Below are 21,283 nucleotides of genomic sequence, written 5' to 3'. Positions count from 1 at the left end.
GCGGCCTCAGGTCCCGCAGGGTCGCAGAAGGATCGGGGGTGTCTCAATGTCGCAGAGCTTACCGGTACTACAACGGGGAAGCCGGCTGCAGAGACAGAGCCGAGGAGTGACTCTCAGCTCAGGGTTGCCTTGAACCGGTCGCAGGCTCGGTCAGCTCGGAGCGCGGCCGGAGGCCAGGGTGACGGGAGTCATTTGGCGCTGTTCTCTGAGGGCGCACTGAGGAGTGGGGCCCCGGGCTCTCGGCTCCTCCGGGCCGGAGACCGGGAGGCCGCCATCTTTATTCCCGTCCTCCGGACTCTACGGAAAGCGCTCAGGGAACAAAAGCTCCCGAAAGCGAACCCGAGCGGATGACTCAGCGCGGCCCCGGGTAAGGGCGGTGCAACTCCGCCTGGGGCAAAGACGCTTGAGAATCACTACAACGGGCCCCTCCCCCAGAAGATCTACGGGAAAACCAGCCAGGACCAAGTTCACCTACCAAGGAGAACGGCGGAATTCCAGAGGAGAAGAAAGCAAAGCACGGAACTCATGGCTTTCTCCCCATGATTTTTTAGCCTTGCAGTTAATTTAATTTTTTTTTCTTTTTCAATTTTTTTTTCTTTTTCTCTTCTTCTGCTAAATTTTTTTTAACTTTTACCATTTTCTTTTTTTTAACGTTTTTTAAATAGTTTATGTAATATATATATATTTTTTCCTCTTTTTATATTTTTTTCTTTATCGGCTTTCTTTTTTTTAATAGTTTTTTTTTTTCTTTCTTTCTGAACCCCTTTTTATCCCCTTTCTCCCCCCTCACAATTCAGGATCTCTTCTGATTTGGCTAAAGCATATTTTCCTGGGGTTGTTGCCACCCTTTTAGTATTTTACTTGCTCCTTCATAAACTCTTATCTGGACAAAATGACAAGGCGGAAAAATTCACAACAAAAAAAAGAACAAGAGGCAATACCAAAGGCTAGGGACCTAATCAATACAGACATTGGTAATATGTCAGATATAGAGTTCAGAATGACGATTCTCAAGGTTCTAGCCAGGCTTGAAAAAGGCATGGAAGATATTAAAGCAACCCTCTCGGGAGATATAAAAGCCCTTTCTGGAGAAATAAAAGAACTAAAATCTAACCAAGTTGAAATCAAAAAAGCTATTAATGAGGTGCAATCAAAAATGGAGGCTCTCACTGCTAGGATAAACGAGGCAGAAGAAAGAATTAGCGATATAGAAGACCAAATGACAGAGAATAAAGAAGCTGAGCAAAAGAGGGACAAACAGCTACTGGACCACGAGGGGAGAATTCGAGAGATAAGTGACACCATAAGACGAAACAACATTAGAATAATTGGGATTCCAGAAGAAGAGGAAACAGAGAGGGGAGCAGAAGGTATATTGGAGAGAATTATTGGAGAGAATTTCCCCAATATGGCAAAGGGAACAAGCATAAAAATCCAGGAGGTTCAGAGAACCCCCCTCAAAATCAATAAGAATAGGTCTACACCCCGTCACCTAATAGTAAAATTGACAAGTCTTAGTGACAAAGAAAAGATCCTGAAAGCAGCCCGGGAAAAGAAGTCTGTAACGTACAATGGTAAAAATATTAGATTGGCAGCAGACTTATCCACAGAGACCTGGCAGGCCAGAAAGAGCTGGCATGATATATTCAGAGTACTAAATGAGAAAAACATGCAGCCAAGAATACTATATCCAGCTAGGCTATCATTGAAAATAGACAGAGAGATTAAAAGCTTCCAGGACAAACAAAAACTGAAAGAATTTGCAAATACCAAACCAGCTCTACAGGAAATATTGAAAGGGGTCCTCTAAGTAAAGAGAGACCCTCAAAGTAGTAGATCAGAAAGAAACAGAGACAATATACAATAACAGTCACCTTACAGGCAATACAATGGCACTAAATTCATATCTCTCAATACTTACCCTGAATGTTAATGGGCTAAATGCCCCAATCAAAAGACACAGGGTATCAGAATGGATAAAAAAACAAAAACCATCTATATGTTGCCTACAAGAAACTCATCTTACACCCGAAGACACCTCCAGGTTTAAAGTGAGGGGGTGGAAAAGAATTTACCATGCTAATGGACATCAGAAGAAAGCAGGAGTGGCAATCCTTATATCAGATCAATTAGATTTTAAGCCAAAGATTATAATAAGAGATGAGGAAGGACACTATATCATACTCAAAGGAACTGTCCAACAAGAAGATCTAACAATTTTAAATATCTATGCCCCTAACGTGGGAGCAGCCAACTATATAAACCAATTAATAACAAAATCAAAGAAACACATCGACAAGAATACAATCATAGTAGGGGATTTTAACACTCCCCTCACTGAAATGGACAGATCATCCAAGCAAAAGATCAACAAGGAAATCAAGGCCTTAAATGACACACTGGACCAGATGGACATCACAGATATATTCAGAACATTTCATCCCAAAGCAACAGAATACACATTCTTCTCTAGTGCACATGGAACGTTCTCCAGAATAGATCACATTCTTGGTCCTAAATCAAGTCTCAACCGGTATCAAAAGATTGGGATCATTCCCTGCATATTTTCAGACCACAATGCTCTAAAGCTAGAACTCAATAACAAGAGGAAATTTGGAAAGAACCCAAATACATGGAGACTAAACAGCATCCTTCTAAAGAATGAATGGGTCAACCAGGAAATCAAAGAAGAATTGAAAAAATTTATGGAAACAAATGATAATGAAAACACAACAGTTCAGAATCTGTGGGACACAACAAAGGCAGTCCTGAGAGGAAAATATATAGCGGTACAAGCCTTTCTCAAGAAACAAGAAAGGTCTCAGGTACACAACCTAACCCTACACCTAAAGGAGCTGGAGAAAGAACAAGAAAGAAACCCTAAACCCAGCAGGAGAAGAGAAATCATAAAGATCAGAGCAGAAATCAATGAAATAGAAACCAAAAAAACAATAGAACAAATCAACGAAACTAGGAGCTGGTTCTTTGAAAGAATTAATAAGATTGATAAACCCCTGGCCAGACTTATCAAAAAGAGAAGAGAGAGGACCCAAATAAATAAAATCATGAATGAAAGAGGAGAGATCACAACGAACACCAAAGAAATACAGACAATTATAAGAACATACTATGAGCAACTCTACGCCAACAAATTGGACAATCTGGAAGAAATGGATGCATTCCTAGAGACATATAAACTACCACAACTGAACCAGGAAGAAATAGAAAGCCTGAACAGACCCATAACCAGTAAGGAGATTGAAACAGTCATCAAAAATCTCCAAACAAACAAAAGCCCAGGGCCAGACGGCTTCCCGGGGGAATTCTACCAAACATTTAAAGAAGAACTAATTCCTATTCTCCTGAAACTGTTCCAAAAAATAGCAATAGAAGGAAAACTTCCAAACTCATTTTATGAGGCCAGCATCACCTTGATCCCAAAACCACACAAGGATCCCAACAAAAAAGAGAACTACAGACCAATATCCTTGATGAACACAGATGCAAAAATTCTCGCCAAAATACTAGCCAATAGGATTCAACAGTACGTTAAAAGGATTATTCACCACGACCAAGTGGGATTTATTCCAGGGCTGCAAGGCTGGTTCAACATCCGCAAATCAATCAATGTGATACAACACATTAATAAAAGAAAGAACAAGAACCATATGATACTCTCCATAGATGCTGAAAAAGCATTTGACAAAGTACAGCATCCCTTCCTGATCAAAACTCTTCAAAGTGTAGGGATAGACGGCACATACCTCAATATTATCAAAGCCATCTATGAAAAACCCACCGCAAATATCATTCTCAATGGAGAAAAACTGAAAGCTTTTCCGCTAAGGTCAGGAACACGGCAGGGATGTCCGTTATCACCACTGCTATTCAACATAGTACTAGAAGTCCTAGCCTCAGCAATCAGACAACAAAAGGAAATTAAAGGCATCCAAATCGGCAAAGAAGAAGTCAAACTATCACTCTTCGCAGATGATATGATACTCTATGTGGAAAACCCAAAAGACTCCACTCCAAAACTGCTAGAACTTGTACAGGAATTCAGTAAAGTGTCAGGATATAAAATCAATGCACAGAAATCAGTTGCATTTCTCTACACCAACAACAAGACAGAAGAAAGAGAAATTAAGGAGTCCATCCCATTTACAATAGCACCCAAAACTATAAGATACCTAGGAATAAACCTAACCAAAGAGACTAAGAATCTATATTCAGAAAACTATAAAGTACTCATGAAAGAAATTGAGGAAGACACAAAGAAATGGAAAAATGTTCCATGCTCCTGGATTGGAAGAATAAATATTGTGAAAATGTCTATGCTACCTAAAGCAATCTACACATTTAATGCAATTCCTATCCAAGTACCATCCATTTTTTTCAAAGAAATGGAACAAATAATCCTAAAATTTATATGGAACCAGAAAAGACCTCGAATAGCCAAAGGAATATTGAAAAAGAAAGCCAAAGTTGGTGGCATCACAATTCTGGACTTCAAGCTCTATTACAAAGCTGTCATCATCAAGACAGCATGGTACTGGCACAAAAACAGACACATAGATCAATGGAACAGAATAGAGAGCCCAGAAATGGACCCTCAACTCTATGGTCAACTCATCTTCGACAAAGCAGGAAAGAATGTCCAATGGAAAAAAGACAGCCTCTTCAATAAATGGTGTTGGGAAAATTGGACAGCCACATGCAGAAAAATGAAATTGGATCATTTCCTTACACCACACACGAAAATAGACTCAAAATGGATGAAGGATCTCAATGTGAGAAAGGAATCCATCAAAATCCTCGAGGAAAACACAGGCAGCAACCTCTTCGACGTCAGCCGCAGCAACATCTTCCTAGGAACATCACCAAAGGCAAGGGAAGCAAGGGCAAAAATGAACTTTTGGGATTTTATCAAGATCAAAAGCTTTTGCACAGCAAAGGAAACAGTGAACAAAACCAAAAGACAACTGACAGAATGGGAGAAGACATTTGCAAATGACATATCAGATAAAGGGCTAGTGTCCAAAATCTATAAAGAACTTAGCAAACTCAACACCCAAAGAACAAATAATCCAATCAAGAAATGGGCAGAGGACATGAACAGACATTTCTGCAAAGAAGACATCCAGATGGCCAACAGACACATGAAAAAGTGCTCCATATCACTCGGCATCAGGGAAATACAAATCAAAACCACCATGAGATATCACCTCACACCAGTCAGAATGGCTAAAATTAACAAGTCAGGAAATGACAGATGCTGGCGAGGATGCGGAGAAAGGGGAACCCTCCTACACTGTTGGTGGGAATGCAAGCTGGTGCAACCACTCTGGAAAACAGCATGGAGGTTCCTCAAAATGTTGAAAATAGAACTACCCTATGACCCTGCAATTGCACTGCTGGGTATTTACCCTAAAGATACAAACATAGTGATCCGAAGGGGCACGTGCACCCGAATGTTTATAGCAGCAATGTCTACAATAGCCAAACTATGGAAAGAACCTAGATGTCCATCAACAGACGAATGGATAAAGAAGATGTGGTATATATACACAATGGAATACTATGCAGCCATCAAAAGAAATGAAATCTTGCCATTTGCGACGACGTGGATGGAACTAGAGGGTATCATGCTTAGCGAAATAAGTCAATCGGAGAAAGACAACTATCATATGATCTCCCTGATATGAGGGAGAGGAGATGCAACATGGGGGGTCGAGGGGGTAGGAGAAGAGTAAATGAAACAAGATGGGATTGGGAGGGAGACAAACCATAAGTGACTCTTAATCTCACAAAACAAACTGAGGGTTGATGGGGGGAGGGGGTTGGGAGAGGGGGTGGGGTTATGGATATCGGGGAGGGTATGTGCTATGGTGAGTGTTGTGAAGTGTGTAAACCTGGCGATTCGCAGACCTGTACCCTTGGGGATAAAAATATATGTTTATAAAGCTGTAAAAAAAAAAAAAGAAAGAAAGAAAGGATGAATCCCCAAGTTTTGTAGCAACATGGACGGGACTGGAAGAGATTATGCTGAGTGAAATAAGTCAAGCAGAGAGAGTCAATTATCATATGGTTTCACTTATTTGTGGAGCATAACAAATAGCATGGAGGACAAGGGGAGATGGAGAGGAGAAGGGAGTTGAGGGAAATTGGAAGGGGAGGTGAACCATGAGAGACTATGGTCTCTGAAAAACGATCTGAGAATTTTGAAGGGGTGGGGGGTGGGAGGTTGGGGGCACCAGGTGGTGGGTATTGTAGAGGGCACGGATTGCATGGAGCACTGGGTGTGGTGCAAAAATAATGAATACTGTTATGCTCAAAAAAATAAAAAAATTAAAAAAAAAAATCAAGAGACACAATGGGGGACATACATGCCAAAATGCTGGAATTCTGAGAAATTTTTAAGATTTGCATAAAAATAAAATTATTTTGGGGGCACCTGGGTGGCTCAGTGGGTTAAAGCCTCTGTCTTCGGCTCAGGTCATGATCCCAGGGTCCTGGGATTGAGCCCCACATTGGGCTCTCTGCTCAGCAGGGAGCCTGCTTCCCTTTCTCTCTGCCTGCCTCTCCGCCTACTTGTGATCTCTCTCTGTCAAATAAATAAATAAAATCTTTAAAACAAAAATTATTTTTATGTGAGGTGGTGATGTGTTAAGGGATCTTATTGTTATGGTAACCATTTTGCAATATATACATGTATCAAATCAGCATGCATGCATCTTATATTTAACCCAATGTTATATGTCAAATATCTCAATAAAACTGGAAGAAATTCAAAATACATTTGATTTCTAAGACATATGATTGACAAATATCATATTTCCTAGGAACAATGTCTAATTAACAAGAACACTTCAGTCTCCAACCATGAATAACTGAGCTGCATTATGCGGTATGATCATCTGTTCTTGCTCTTATGTTATTATTATTATTTTAAACTTCCAATTTGGAGTGGATGCGCAACTTCTTTCAAAGAACTCCAAGTATGCCTTCTTATACTTGGTTTCAGGCAAAGTTGAACCAAAAGGCTGAAACTACCTCTTAACTAATGTGCAGTCTGAGCTGTTACACCCCAAATAAGAACTCCCAGATGGAAAGAGGCAACCAAAGCAATGGCATATCAGTATCCATCCGTGGCACTATGGCTCATTTAGGGAAGTTTCATTTTTATATACAGAGCAGCAGTGGACTGCTATGGAATTTGGCCACGCCCCACAGCATATGCAAAGAACACTCATTTGAATGAGCAAACAAAGAGAGAGGGGAGTAAGAAAAATCTGTATGTTCATATTTTCTATACCTCCAGGAATCCTACATTTATAAAGTGCTTTTAGCAGAAATTTCTGGAATTTTATCACTGATCCTAACACTATCATATTGATAAGTAATGCTAGGTTTGAACATCAACTGACCATGAGTTAGCTAATTAATTTATAAAACTCAAAGCATTTCAGGAAAGTATGAACTATCTAATTTTATTTTCTTATGCTGTGCCATGTGACAAAAATAATTTTAGGCAGCCGTGTTTAAAACTTGGGTGGTAAGAGTTTTCCACTGAATTCTTTACAGTTTGAGAAGACAGATTCTAATGCTTTTAGTACACACGAAATTGAAAAAGGTATTATGATGCTTACTGCTTCCTTTATTATTTTTAGGCTTTTAAGACTTCTCCCTTTTGCAATAAGACCAATACTGAAAGCCACTAACAACTCTGTAGAAGTCTAGCACAGAAACATCTACTTGTAAGCTGTAATCAGTTGCCACTGCTCACATAGCCTTCATATATCATATTTAGAAAAAAATACATAGATGTCCAAAACTTTCTCGAGTTTTAGATGTTTTTTAGGTTTATTTCTTTCAAAAATGAATATTCTTGACTTGGAAAAATTTACAGTATTAATGGCATACATGGACCAAGATTTTAAAAATTACAATGCAGTATTCTAAGCATGAAAGTTCAAATAATATACAATTTATAAAGTGGAAATTGAAGATCTTCTCTTCCATCTGTATCACTTCAATATGTTTCTATAAACTGTTTTGTTTTCCCCCACTCAAAAACATGTCATAGATATCTTTTCCATGCCAATACAGAAATATCACCTCAATAACTGTATGGAATAGCATAATTTATCTAAGAAATTAAACAAACATGCAGATATATACCCAAGCACTGAAAAAGTCTGAAGAAATGGGAAATTTGATCAGGGCGCCTGGATGGCTCAGTGGGTTAAAGCCGCTGCCTTCGGCTCAGGTCATGATCCCAGGGTCCTGGGATCGAGCCCCACATCGGGCTCTCTGCTCAGCAGGGAGCCTGCTTCCCTTCCTCTCTCTCTCTGCCTGCCTCTCTGCCTACTTGTGATCTCTGTCTGTCAAATAAATAAATAAAATATTTAAAAAAAAAAAAGAAATGGGAAATTTGAGAAATAATAAGTGAATTTTAGAATAGGAGGAGCACATTTAGGGCTAATAATGATCATTTCCGTTACAGCACACAGTTCTTTACTTATGCAAATGTTACATTGGTGGAATCTCAGAAAAGGTATCATAATAACATTCTGCTGGGACAAGGAAAACAGAGGCAAAATATAGATCATGAGCATCTGAGTGACACACTGGTTCATTTTGAGATAATCCACCCAAAGAATTCTATAAATGCAGTGATCAACTATTTTTTTTGGCAAAGAAGTCAGACAGTATTTTTGCGAAAAGCACATTTAGAAGAGTTCTCACTTCTTTAGTTAGGGATCCAAATATTTCCCCCTTCATCCCGGGGCAGAGTAAGGGTCATGACCTTCCACTCTTAAAATATTACATAACTGTGATCCTCAGGCTCATCCAACACTTTGATGAGATTTAATCTGTAGTTTCATACCTCACAATATTAGGATAAATAGAGCTTAATTTTCTTAAACTGTTTGTATTTTTTAATTCCAAAACAATACCAGGAAAACATTACATGAAAAACAGAATGCAATTGTATTACACAATAACTTTTGTTGGGAAAACACCATCAGGTTTCAAATTAGATTTTAAGAGCATGGTAATTTCCATAAATCCAAAGTGGCATTTAAAAAAGATTTTATTATTCCATTTACCCCTCCATTATCTTTCTAGAAATAAATTATATTATGTAGTAATGATTACTGGAGATCTAAAACTTCTTAGAGTCTACCCTGATTTAGTATTTTACAACTTGAGAACAACATAAATACCTTAAAGTAGCATAATTCTCTCTTTACCTGTCAACTGACTTAAAAAGTCAATAATCTTTTTAAAAATTAAATAAGTAGTCTTTTATATTTATCCTATATGGTGTTCTTTTATTTCTTCCCACATGTCCCTGTACCCATAACAGATCATTTGCAATCAGCTCTGAGAACTTCATTTGGCATTTCCTCTTTTTTTTCCTTAGCATTTGTTGTACTGCGTATTTGCTGCCAACAAACTCCTTTAGATTTCTTTCTGAATACATCTATAATTCCTTTTCAATTTGGTGAATTTGTTTACTGGGCAAAGAATTCTAGGCTAGCAGTTTTTATTGTTTTTTAAGACCTTTTATAGATGTCATCCCATTGTCTTCTGAACTCTTTAATCTGATCAGTTCATTATAATTTTTATTGAGATACATCTAAATGTCTTTTTTCTAGATGCTTTTCATAAATGTTCTCTTTCTCTTATGTTTTTATGTTTAATTTATGTTTAATTATGAAATACCTACACTGTGGTTTTGTTTTTATTTTGTTTGAGATTTACTGAGTTTCTTAAAATCTGTGGGTCAATGTCTTTCATCAATTTTGAACAATTACCCATTTTTCTTCTTCTTCTTCTTCTTTTTTTTTTTTTTGGTCCCACTCTATCTCTCGTCTTCTTTTGAACTCCAATAACATGTATGTCAGCCATTTGATATTGTCCCAAATGTCCCTCATGGTCTGCTTTGCTTTTCCTCTCACTCTTTCTCTATTTTTCAGTTGAATTTCTACTACCCTGTCTTCAAGTTCACTTTTCTTTTCTTCTATGCATCTAGTCCACTGTTAATTTCATCCATGGAATGCTTCAAATCTGGTATTACGTTCTTTTCATAAGATATATGTCAAGTTAGTTCTTTTTAGAGATTCTATTTCTCTCTTGACATTATTCATCTTTTATCCATTTTATGCAATTTTCCTTTGATTCCTGTAACAATTATCATTATTTAAAGGTTCCTGTCTCTTAATGTCAAAGTCTGTGCCATCAGTATGCCTTCTATAGTGATCAAATACCAGTCAATTGTTTATGGGACACATTTTCCCTTTCTTTTACTAATCCCATAATTTTTTGTTCTGTGCAGACATTGTTTTTAAAGGAACTCTAGAAAACTGGAGTTAACAGCAATTTCCCTTTTCTTTGGTCTAGTAATTAGAATAAGACACAGATCACTTCACTCCAATTAGGAATTGACCTGGGTCTGGGTTATATTACAACTTTAATCAGTTTTAGGTTACCTCTGGTTCTAAATGTTTTAAATGTCCTGTGTTTTTATAGTCCTCCCACCCCACCACCAAGGAGGGCTTTAGGTTAAACACCATGGGACTAAGAACTCTCTCTGATTTAGAGTCTAACCCCCAGCCTCCTGTATTGTAGGGCTCTCAGAAAAAAATCTCAAGGGAGATGATTATGAGGTGTGGAGGTCCTACATTTGGGGCTTCAACAGATTCCAATCTGCTCTGCCAGTACAGACAGCCATTAACAGCTGTACTGCTATCTCTTTGCCCCAGCAGAGGCCCTCCACTCAAGCAGTATCATCATCAGCTGTAAAGACTCAGGGGGGAAAATATGCCCAGGGAGGGAAATGACAACTGGGCTCTGTCACCTAGGAGGAGCTGTGCCCTCCCTGAGATTTATCTCCTTTAGGTGGTGTGTCCATAGCTTTCCACTAGTTTTAAAAACATATCATGTTTACATTTATCCTTTGTTCTATAGTTGTTACAGTGGGAAAGAGAGTCAGCCACCATGTAGTCTATGCCCTAACTGGAAGAAGAAATCCCACAGAACATTGTAGACATATCTGATTTCTTTTAACATCGTATTTGTTAATGAACTGCTAGCTCTTGTCTAACCCAAGTCCAATTTTTCTAAGTATATTCCATAGAATATTTTTAAAAGACATAACTTTTGCTAAGAAATATTCTATGGGCCCTTACTGTCTCTTGTAAAGAATTTCATATATATCAATTTACTACCATACACATTACATCATTTGATCCTTACATTAACTCCATAAAGCAGCCAAAACAAGAATTCATGTCTCATTATATAATGAGGAGAACAGTTACCGACAGCAAAGTGGAGACACATAACTTCCCATTGCAATTACAATAAAATGCAAATGCTCTTCTAAGATTTCATGGCCCAGCACGTTCTGTCCTCAAACTGCTTCTGCAGTCACTCCTTATATCACTCTCTCCAGCGTTAGCGCTAGGCATGCTAATCTTTTCTCAGTTTCTCTAAAAAGCCAAGCTGTTTCTTCCCTCAGGAAATTTTCCTTTACTGGTTTTTCTGTCTGGAACATTCTCCTACTATTTCCATGCCAAGATGCTTCTCATCATTCAGCTCCCAAGGTAAATGTCACTTCCTCAGGGGATCTTTTCCTAGCCATCCTAAATTAGCATTCTTCCAGTTATCCATCATCTCAGCTTTCTGCATTTCCTATTTCCCATCCATCAACAACTTACACTTCATCTACTTACTTACTTCATTTTTGGGGATTGATTTTCCCCAGTAGAATATAGAGGAACAATGTCTGTCTCATTTACACAGTATCTGGCCAGTAACAGGAACTCAGAAATATTTGCCAGAATATAAATTCAAACCTTTCAATCCTGTCCAAATGCTTTCCCTACAATAATCTTTCTTAATTTCAAAAGCCCCCTTAGATATTACTGTATCTGTGTATGGCTATACATGTCTTTATACCATAGAAGAAATATAATATGGTTATTTTAAGAAAAACTGTGAAGCCAGCTGGCCCAGGTTTCAATGTGGGCTCTGGCACTTTCTGGATCTACGACCTACAGAGCAAGCTACTGAACCTCTGCTCCTCCACTGCCTAATCTGTAAAAAGGGAATATCAGTCATATACATGTCCTGGGGCTATTATAAGGATTGAGTTAATACATGTGAAATGCACAGCACATAGTAAGCCCATGTGTTAATAACTAACTGCTATAATTTAATTTTTTAGCACACTTGTAATTAAACTTACAGTAAGGCTATAGTGGGTGCTAAAATATCATCAGGGCACTAAAATATAACAAGAAATATAATGAGATAAATAAAACTGCATTTGTCATAATTTTTCTCTGACCCAACCCCATGCCCAAGCCTTATTTCCTTAGGCCACAAAGGGCCATCTTACACCATTCTGGCCAAAGTCACATCATGGTTTCAGAGAGATCTTTTGTTTTACTGAAATAAGTGCTATCACTTTTTCTTCCTCATTCTCCCTTCTTGAAATGTAGACAAGATGACTGATGTCCCAGTAGGCATCTTGCAATGATGAGAGAAAACTCAAGAAAATTGCAGAGACAGGCCTTGCCATTACTGCATCTCAGAAATAATTTCAGATGCTGCCTATCTCTGAACTTCTAGAAATGTGAGGATAAGCTCCTAATGTTAAAAACAAATCTACCCTTTGTTGTTGTTATTGTTACTTGCAGCCTGAAGGACTCCCAAAGGATGTAATTAGAAAGAATACTTCATTAATTCATTTGGAATAGGGTAAGATTAGATGCCTTCTCCACTCCACTCCATTAAGGGAATTAGTCAGGTAAGAATAAACAGTCTTGTGTGCTTGGGTGGCTCAGTCATTAAGCATCTGCCTTCAGCTCAGGTCATGATCCCAGTTCCTGGGATCGAGACCCACATCAGGCTCCCTGCTCCATGGTGAGGCTGCTTCTCCCTTTCCCACTCCTCCAGTATACTTGTGTTCCCTCTCTCACTGTGTCTCGCTCTGTCAAATAAATAAATAAAATCTTAAAACAAAAACAAAAACAAAAACGAATACATAGGCTTACTAAAAGAAGATGTGTCTAATGTAATGATCTTCAATTTAAGGAGCTACCAAATTATGTGCCTAATCCCATGTCTTGGTATGGCCTTGGTCAGTACACTATAGAGTTAAACTTCATTCCCACTGAAGATATCCCTGTCTAAATATACGGGAATATATTCACATTGTTCTCAAATCAAATATATTCCAAAAGTATTAGAAAGAACATGCCAAAATCAAAAATTTCCCCTTCCTCTTTCTGAAAAAAGGATTGAATTTTCCATTGTCACTCTCTTTGAATGATGCCAATGGCAGCACAGCATAGTCATCTAGAGAAATCATCTTAGATCCTGACCTCAAGTAAGCCTTTTCATCAAAGCTCTTGCAAGTGAAATTGTTCAGTCTGTGGGAGAGAACCTAGGCATAGTCCCCATAATGCAGTTGTTTGCCCTCTTACCCCCCTCAGGAGGCCATTTAGATAAAGTAAGAAGACAAATCCCTTGTTTTTAATCTCTGGTTTCTCAGCAATCTTTGGATTCTAACATGTAAACAAGCTCAACTTGGATGTCTTGCAAAAAGCACTTGAAAGGCAATGGTGATAAATGGAAGCTATAGTTTCAGAGTAATAGAAGCAAGAACACAGAGCAGGTTTCTCAGGCTCAGTGACTCTGTCTTTCAGTATCATCTGGCATCCTTCATTCTCCTACCATCCTAGTTTTCTGTTCCTCTCTTGGCCTGCCTCACCCCTCTTTGGGGAACAAGGAGAAAGCTAATGAAACTATTCCATCAAAAGGTAAACAGGTCTGCCTGAACCTCTCTGTTGGCAGAAAAAAATACAGAAAAATGTGTTTATAGATTAGGTGGAGGCTTAAAATAGCAAACAAATCTCAGTTACTCCTCAGGGAATATTTGAAATGGTTTTAAAAGCTGGAAATTTTTCAGCTAACTGAGGTTCCTATCAGCAATTAAATTCTTATGCATGTATATATCACCTCTGAGTACAAGCATGGGTCTAGTAAGGGGATAAATTGCAACCTGAAAAGAACAACTTCCAACCATTAAACACTGAACCCCAGGAATTTACAAAGCAGGAGGTTCAAATGGTACAACAAGCTCTTCTGCAAGAAAGAATGACAGAATCTCTTTTTGAGGGTAGAGGGAGAACAGCATGTTTTTCTGTATCTGTAGCTATAAAATAAAGTGAGCTCCATATGCTTGACTTTGAAAGTAATTTATGCCATGTTCTGTCTACTGCTTTACCAAGAAAAGGCCACTAAACCACATAATTAGAATACATCAGTTATTTGGATATATGTAAACATTCATGACAAAATGAATATATAGTATTTCTTAAATTTCCCCCACGTTGGTTGAGGGAAGGGGGAAATAGAGAGTGATTGCTAATAGATATGGAGTTTCTTTCTGGCAAGATGAATATGCTCTGGAATTAGTAGTGACAGTATCATAATTTTGGGGGCTGTACTAGAATCACTGAACTGTATACTTCATATTTTTGAACTGTATATTTTATTTTAAAAATTTTTTATTGTGTTATGCTGATCACCATATTGAATTATATATTTTAGAAGAATAAATTTTGTTATATTAGTTGTTCATCAATAATAAAACTATATGAGAAAATAATTATAATTACTTTCTAAAATTTTGATAATTAAAAATGCTTTGACACTGACAATACCAAATACTGGTGAGGATATGGAGAAAGAAGAATTTTCATTCATTGCTGGTGAGAATGCCAAAAAGTTTAGTTGCTTTGGAAGATAGTTTGACAATTTCTTATAAAACTACACATACTCTTAACCATACAATATAGCAATCATGCTCCTCAGTATTTACCCAAAGTAGGTGGAATCTTATGTTTACCCAAAAACCTGCACATGTATATTTATGGCAGCTTTATCCATAATTGCTAAAATTCGGAAGGAACAAAGATGTCCCTTAGCTGGTGAATAGATAAACATGGTACAGCCAAATAATGGAGTATTTTTAAATGCTAAAAAGAAATGAGCTATCAAATCATGAAAAGACACAGAGGAACCTTCAATGTATATTCCTAAGTGAAAGAAAACAATCTGAAAAATCTACATACCATATGATTCCAACAATATGACACTCTAGAAAAGGCAAAATTATGGAGATAGTAAAAAGACCAGTGGTTGCCAAGGTTTGAGGGGTCGTTGGGAGGGTTGAAACACATGGAGCATAGAGGGTATTTAGGGCAATGAAAATATTCTGTATGATGCTTTAATGATGGATACAGGTCATTACACATTTGTCCAAGCCCACAGAGTACACAATTCCAACAATGAACTCTATTGTAAACTATGGACTTTCGGTGGATTACAATGGGTCAGTGTAAAGTCATCAATGTAACAAATGTACCACTCTGGTAAAGGATGTTAATAATAGGGGAGGCCGTGCATGTGTGCTACAGGTGGTATATGGGAAGTCTCTGGATCTTCCCCTCAATTTTGCTTTGAACCTAAAACTGCTCTTAAAAAAAAAAATCTTAAAAACAAAAACATTTTGGAATTTCAAATAAGTTTTAGGAGTCAAAAAACAAACAAACAAACAAACAAATTTTCAAAAAGGGCCATGGAGAGAAAGACAATCCTATGAAAGGCTATTGGCTGTTTTAAGCAAAGTATAATGGTCATAGATGGGAAACAGTCTTACCCATTTGACTAATAATCCTCTAAATAGGTGACGGGCTAAAATGTCTGTTTTTAAGGCAAAGGGAATCACCAAGTGTGAACATTTTAAACAAATACACAGTTTATGACTTTGATGTAGATTGATTTTGCTGAAGCTCAATCCCATAAGTGACTAATCACATTATCCTCAAAGATAAGTTAAAATTATTAGTGGAAAACTAGTTTAGTGACACCTAATCATTGCTTAGAGGCTCATATTTTTTATTCAATTAGGAGCTATGGGGGGGGTATCTGTAAAACAGAATGCAAGCAAAAAGCAGCTTTCCCTTGCTCTTTAACAGAATTCTACACTTTACCTCTTCAGTGATGTATGTCATTAGAAGAGTCTTGGTGATTTATGTATTTTGTGCATCTAAAACTACTCTTTTCCAAGAAATCTACATAAATTTCTTGAAGACTGTCTTCTTAGTTCAAAATTAAGTCACACATTCTCTGTTGATTAGTAATCAATTATTACCAAATTTCAGTGTATATTTTTGTTCTGTGGTTCCAAAGGGCTGCTGTGGCCAGTACTACTATGCATGACTTTCAAAGCAACTGACCAGATAAGTTCTCAATCTGGTGTCATCTGAAAGTGTGCCTCTCTGGTACTGTGACAGTTGCTAGAATGCAACCATGTAACCTCTTTCCCTCCACATCTCTGGTGTCTATTTATTGTTGTTATTACCTAGTCATTAAATGGTCAGCCACAAAACATGAAAATGCTATTCTAGGGCATCCTTGTACTATTTTATAATTCTTTTGTCTATTGTCCTTCTCCAGCTCCAAAAATTCAACAACAGACAGAATCACAAACAGATCAAAGGTATAATCAGGCAGTAGCTCTACTTGGAGTCCCACAAAGTCATTCTCATGTGCATGGTCATTCTCATGTGCATGGGTTTTAAACAGTTAGCTGTGTGGTCCATCCTATTAAGGTTTTCATCTGGCCTTTTTCCTCATGGGGCAATAGTATCAGCTCAACTTCAAACTATTCAGTAAAAATCCAAGGTGAATATAAACCCAATTTATTAAATTCTGGCAGGAATGAATTGGCCATTTGGATGAATAATTATCCCCGATTCTCCTTTTTCACAATACATTTTCCACACTCAGACTTATTACATGATGGTTTTAGTTCTGTCGGGTCCCTTGAGCAATAACAACTTTATGTTCCATTTGTTTTCATTGGCTAACCTTAAGATGGTGGGTCCTAACTTACATACAAACAACTTTAAATTGGAAACCCATAACTAGTGTTTCCAATGAAACAGAGGATCCTAGAGTTGGGGAGCTGAGAGGAAATTTGAGCAATGCCCAAATAAATCACATTTTACAGATGAGAAAAATGAAGCTTAGAGAAATTGAGTAACTCATCCAAGAGCGCACAGAGCATACAATGCTAATTATTGAGAATTATAACTATAAATTTAATCTTCTTATATCTAATTCCATATTTGTTTTCCCTGGTCACCAGTCTCCTAATTCATTTATAATTTATATTCTTTACTCACTCACCAAAAAAAACAAAAACAAAAACAAAAAAAAACAAAACAAAACCCAACCCAAAAGCTTCATACTTTTACATTAGACTATTCTTTTTTCCCTTAATGGATTTCTTAAAATACACATGATAATCAAATGGATCCTATTTTTATCATATGTTGAAAAGTCTATCACTAGTCAAAATTTTCACTAAACAACAAAGAGAGCTATCTGTAAAAGTGCCCCATAAGAAAAAAAAATTTTTTATTACAAAATTCTCTAAAAACCTGAAATTCTGCCAGTTAATAAAACTGGCAATTGTAACAGACCATATACACTGGCTATAAAATACATATACCATATATTTAAAAACAACTGTGATATATTTCATCTACAATTAATATATTAGCACTGTTAAAAATAAATCACATTTTTAATTTATCCATGGGCTGGTATACCATGATGTATTAGCATTTCTTGAAATAGTGTCAATAATTCACATCTTTTATTTAAAACCATTCAAAGAAATAGAAGCTGAATTCCATTTGCTCAATTTTCCTTGTGGCATGTAGAGACATTTCCCAAGTATAACAGCCAGGTTAAAATAAAATAATAAATTCTAAATTCACATTTTTATTATTGTCGCTATTTTTAATCATCATCATCGACATCTGGTTAAAGGTAATTTCATTTGGTTCTCTACCTAACCCTCTCCAATTTAGTCATATCATTGTTCATCATAAGATAAATTCCTTTAGCAAACCATTAAGAGCCTGCAGTCAGCGCACTTTGCATACTCTAAAAATGCCATAAAAACAACTGTCAGAATTAAGGTCCTCAAAGTCCCATTTACATAACGACAGGGAAAGGCACTGACCGGTAACTTGAATGCCCATGTTAAAATGTGAACTTTGGAAAAACAAGAGCTGTAAGTTCTACAAAAGAGAATCAAATAACTAATTTCATAATGGTTGACACCTCATGTGGTGGGGGCTCTTGTTACCATTGCCTCTGAAACTACAACATTCAAGATGAATAGCTTTAGTACTTCAGTACCTAATCCCTGACAGCAGACAGACAACTATAAATCCCTGATCATGGGAAATAGAGTGATCTCTTTCCTGTCATCTTACAGGAAGCTTTTTCTTTCTAAGAATAACCCAACCAGGAAGTTCTCCCTCTTCTAAGGCTTCTATCCACTCCTTTCCAGTAACATTATCTTCTTTCTTTACCAATGGCTGGGATTAATTATGATAATCAGTAATTCCCTGAATAGACTCTTGTGCACAAAACTGGTGAGCTTGTGTAAAGAAGAGATACAAATGATACAAAGGACTTAGGTCTTGCATTTTATTGTGTTTGCTTTCGTTTATTTAAAAAAGAATCTGACTCTTCTTGGTTTTTCATAAATGGGCAAGAGTTTTCATTTTTGCTTTCATTTTCCATGCAAAAGCTCCTTCTTTAAAGCAAAAAGTAGCAGATTCTGCTTAACAGAATATCTGTACTTCGGTAGATTATAAAATAAAATTCTACCAGGGTTTCTGTTAGCCTATATAGAACCGTTATATGAATTCAATAAAGTCTATCCTCTCTGAAAAAAATATGGTTTGCCTAATGGGTCAAAGCTGAATCTCTGCCCTACCTGACCCTTTGGCATTCTTATTCAATAAATAACTTGTACAACTATATTCACTGACCTTGAATTTTACTAAATGACTCAGTTTCCCACTTACGTCCCTTACAGAATTATTCTAGGAAAATGCCACTCTCCAGCCAAAATGCTAAAATCACATCTTTAACAACAACAGCAGCTAAAAAACAGCTTTCCTAAGTTTTTGATAAATGTGGATATAAATTCATTAAGGAAAAAAATAATAATTATGGGAAAGATTGTGAATATTAGTAATGGTTAATGAGTAACCCTTTGAGAAATATGCTCTTTCACAAAAGATTTTATTGGTGTTATCTGTGACAGAAAAAAAAAGCACTATGTTTTTCTCAAAAGAAGGCATAAAAAATGCATTATAATAGGAAAAAAAAAAATAGAACTCTAGTGTTAAACCTCCAGGACAATGTTAAGTGAAAGCTTCCCAAGCCTCTCCTATACCTCTGCACTTCCAAACATAATAAGCAGGGATACATATGCTCTGTTGTACTTCAAAGTATATCTGGATGTACTTGACAGACATGTATTAAAGGACCGCTGCAGAGCAAACTCTTAGAAAATGTTTACTGAATGAACAGTATAGACTTTGTAAAGGAATGGAGGCTAGGACCATTTCCACTTCTGAGGAATAGCCACATGATAATCAACGAATTCAAAAAGCATATAATCAGCCAGTTCAAAAATGGTACCTGCCCCTCTCTCTTCTTCCCTCAAACATTTCCTTCTCTCTAATCTACCAAAATAGTTATTAAAAGCATTAAAAATCTTTCATTTTAAGATGTTTTACTCACTCATTCAATGAACATTTGTTAATTTAACAAATTAATAAGTTTTGAAGAATCTTGGAAAAACATGACTCTAGTAGTTGTAGCAGCAAGAAGATTCAGGATCCAGGACTATTCTTCAAGTGGCCAAATACCATGGAACTTTTACAGTGTGATTAGACTAGTGCTTTCTATTATATTTGATTGAGTTGATGATTCTTCCTTCTTGAAACGTTAGTCCAGCGGCTGATAATTTTACGTTGTGAAAAATTTCTCAGAGAACTTTATAAAATGCATGTAACTGGGCCCTACTCAAAAATTTTCAATTCAGGTTTGGGGAAAGACCTGAGTATATGTATTTTTACAAACACCACTCCCATGCCTATCCTCAGTAATTCTGGTGTCACTCATTTGTAAGTCACCTATTTGTGAGAAACACAAATCTGTCTTCTAGCAAGGCCATTCTATCCTGATTCTCATTAAACGTTTCCAACCAGTACTTCTTTGCTTATTTTCTGAATCCTCTTTAACCACCGATCCTTAAATATTAGTATCTCTCTCAAAGTTCTTCATACTCTATGTATCTATATAGGTCCCTCCCCTTCAAAAAAACTTTTCCAATGTCAGAGTTTAGCGTTAACCTATATATTAATATCTTCCCAGTCCTTAACTCCATTCCTGACTACTCTCTCAGACTCACCCAAGGGCCTGCTGGTCATCTCTACCTAAATACTGCTATGAGATTTCAGGACAATGGTATCCTCAACCACACATCCTACAGATTAAAGGCTAAATGGCTCTCGCCACACTTTCCCAAAGCTTGGAGTCTTTCCTCCCCTCCTGACTTAAGATCCACCTTAGGTGGCCTCTCCCTAAGCAAAGAACTTCTCAAAACATTCTGCATTCCTCTTAACCTGGGCTAATGGAATTCTGAGCATACTTTTATCAATGCACTTATTGGTAATTCTATGAAAGACATAAAAGTAATTTGTATGTGAATGCTTTAGAATTCACATGAAGATAAAGACCATTAAACTAGAATATTTTTTCTATTCAGCTTCAACCTTCTTACCAATCAGCCAAAATTTTGGCTTGGCAGCAGAAAAAGGAATACAAGCCTTTTGCAAAGTATCCAAGAATTTAATCCGAGAGTGATTTAGAGGTGAAAGTGAAATAGGAAACGTGTAAAAGGAACAAAAATGTATTGCTGACTACAATGACTACAATATGATAATGATTGTGATGATGATGATGAATAACTTAACAAATGTTTATTGAGTACCTACTAGTACTAGGTATGAGGCTCAAGGTGCCAAATACCATAAGGGTGCCTGGGTGGCTCAGTCAGTTAAGTATCTGCCTTTGGCTCAGGTTATGATCCCAGGGTCCTGGGATTAACCCCCAGGCTGGGCTCCATGCTCAGCAGGGAATCTGCTTCTCCCTCTCTCTTTGCCCTTCCCTCTGCTCATGCTTTTTCTTGTTCTCTCTCTCTCTCAAATAAATAAAATCTTTAAAGGAAAAAAAAAAAAAGGTACCAAATATTATAAATAGAACAATAAACCACAAAACCTAACACTCATTGAGATTTCTAGTAAGGACAAATAAAACC

At 37.1% G+C, this 21,283-nt stretch overlaps 1 protein-coding gene across 7 annotated transcripts in view; it reads right to left on the bottom strand.

Annotated features, from left to right (window-relative positions):
* ARHGAP28 (Rho GTPase activating protein 28) overlaps nt 1–21,283 on the bottom strand; it is a 249,382-nt gene that overhangs the window by 106,464 nt on the left and 121,635 nt on the right. The gene's annotated exons all lie outside the window — the stretch shown is intronic.

This window comes from Lutra lutra, chromosome 12, assembly GCF_902655055.1.
Source record: "Lutra lutra chromosome 12, mLutLut1.2, whole genome shotgun sequence".
NCBI classification, from domain to species: domain Eukaryota; kingdom Metazoa; phylum Chordata; class Mammalia; order Carnivora; family Mustelidae; genus Lutra; species Lutra lutra.
The sequence above is the reverse complement of the archived record's forward strand: the minus strand, read 5'-3'. Positions and strand labels throughout refer to the sequence as shown.